Source organism: Brachyhypopomus gauderio, unplaced genomic scaffold (assembly GCF_052324685.1).
Source record: "Brachyhypopomus gauderio isolate BG-103 unplaced genomic scaffold, BGAUD_0.2 sc76, whole genome shotgun sequence".
In the NCBI taxonomy this organism is placed as follows: Eukaryota; Metazoa; Chordata; class Actinopteri; order Gymnotiformes; family Hypopomidae; genus Brachyhypopomus; species Brachyhypopomus gauderio.
Window position 1 is genome coordinate 1547999 of NW_027506897.1, and position 1031 is coordinate 1549029.

Sequence of the window (1031 nt, forward strand, 5' to 3'; positions counted from 1 at the left end):
TAACACCACACAGACTCGCCCTCCCAGTATAACACCACCACATAATACCACCACACACTCACCCTCCCAGTATAACACCACACAGACTCATCCTCCCAGTATAACACCACACAGACTCACCCTCCCAGTATAACACCACACAGACTCACCCTCCAGTATAACACCACACACACTCGCCCTCCCAGTATAACACCACACAGACTCATCCTCCCAGTATAACACCACACAGACTCCACCCTCCCAGTATAACACCACACAGACTCGCCCTCCCAGATAAACACCACAACAGACTCGCCCTCCCAGTATAACACCACACAGACTCGCCCTCCCAGTACTAACACCACACAGACTCGCCCCCTCCCAGTATAACACCACACAGACTCGCCCTCCCAGTATAACACCACACTCTCTTCTCTCCCCCTCTCCCCCTCTCCTCTCGTCTTCTCTCTTCTCTCTTCTCTCGCCCCTCTCCTCTCTCCTGCTGTATATGGGTCAGAGTAAATTGTGCTTTCCTGAACCTGTCTGCTCTATTATAGAGGAGAATCATGTTCCCCACCTCCACCACCTCCCCATCCGTCTCCGTGGTGACGTAAGGCTGACATGGAGCATGAGTCCTGCCACAGTTTCCTACGGGGAACTCGCAGCTAATCCTGCCGAGATCCTGGACGCTCACGTTAAAGACACGCATGTGCTGTATATACACGTTAAAGACACGCATGTGCTGTACAAATACGTTAAAAGACACGCATGTACTGTACAGACACTCACGTTAAAGACATGCCTGTGCTGTACAGACAACTCACGTTAAAGACACTCATGTGCTGTACAGACACTCACGTTAAAGACACGCCTGTGCTGTACAGACACTCACGTTAAGACACTCATGTGCTGTACAGACACTCACGTTAAAGACACGCCTGTGGTGTACAGACACGTTAAGGACACGCCTGTGCTGTACAGACACTCACGTTAAAGACACGCATGTACTGTACAGACACTCACGTTAAAGACACGCCTGTGCTGTACAGACA

At 50.8% G+C, this 1031-nt stretch overlaps 1 pseudogene across 1 annotated transcript in view; it reads left to right on the forward strand.

The window, feature by feature from the left end:
* The window catches only part of LOC143491525 (focal adhesion kinase 1-like), a 29143-nt pseudogene extending 28118 nt beyond the window's left edge, over positions 1-1025 (forward strand). Inside the window, exon 8 of the transcript XR_013125227.1 lies at positions 537-1025. The product of XR_013125227.1 is annotated as a focal adhesion kinase 1-like (transcript). The remainder of the gene's footprint in view (positions 1-536) is intronic.
* Positions 1026-1031: the final 6 nt, after the last annotated feature.